The sequence below is a fragment of the Elephantulus edwardii genome, unplaced genomic scaffold (assembly GCF_000299155.1).
Source record: "Elephantulus edwardii isolate Elephantulus edwardi_28Jun2011 unplaced genomic scaffold, EleEdw1.0 scaffold00457, whole genome shotgun sequence".
Taxonomy (NCBI): Eukaryota; Metazoa; Chordata; class Mammalia; order Macroscelidea; family Macroscelididae; genus Elephantulus; species Elephantulus edwardii.
The window spans coordinates 97,400-97,867 of NW_006400207.1; the positions used below are offsets into that span (position 1 = coordinate 97,400).

Genomic DNA, 468 nt, shown 5'->3' on the forward strand with positions numbered 1-468 from the left:
ATAAATTTCTTTCCCATAAATTAGCACTAATGTATAGCACACAAAATTGCATTTGAGCCCTTTGTCCACGTTTAGACCTCTAAACATTGGGAGAGGTTCCTAATTCAGAAAGAGTTAATGTTAAAAATTTTTTTTGCAAAGGCTAATTAAGAGGCCAATTATTTTTTACTAATAGCAGACACATTAGCTTCTATACCCACAAGACCTGTAAAAGATATTTGATTAACAGAGAGGACTCTTGATCATTAATGATGATTTTGTTTGTTTGTTTGTTTGTTTGTTTAAAAAACAAGTATTTCTCAGTACTTCCAAATCCTATTACTTTTGATCAATTAATAGTAGGAAATGCATGATAAGGGAGAAGAAAAAGTTAAGCAATTATTTAACCGGTTTGTAGGAAAAGGAACAATATTTTTATTACTTCTAACGAAGAATTTAAGATACTAAAGAGCTGAACAGAAGATTCCA

General features: G+C 30.1%; 1 pseudogene; it reads right to left on the reverse strand.

Moving 5' to 3' along the window:
* The window catches only part of LOC102857271, a 7,838-nt pseudogene that overhangs the window by 6,467 nt on the left and 903 nt on the right, over positions 1 to 468 (reverse strand).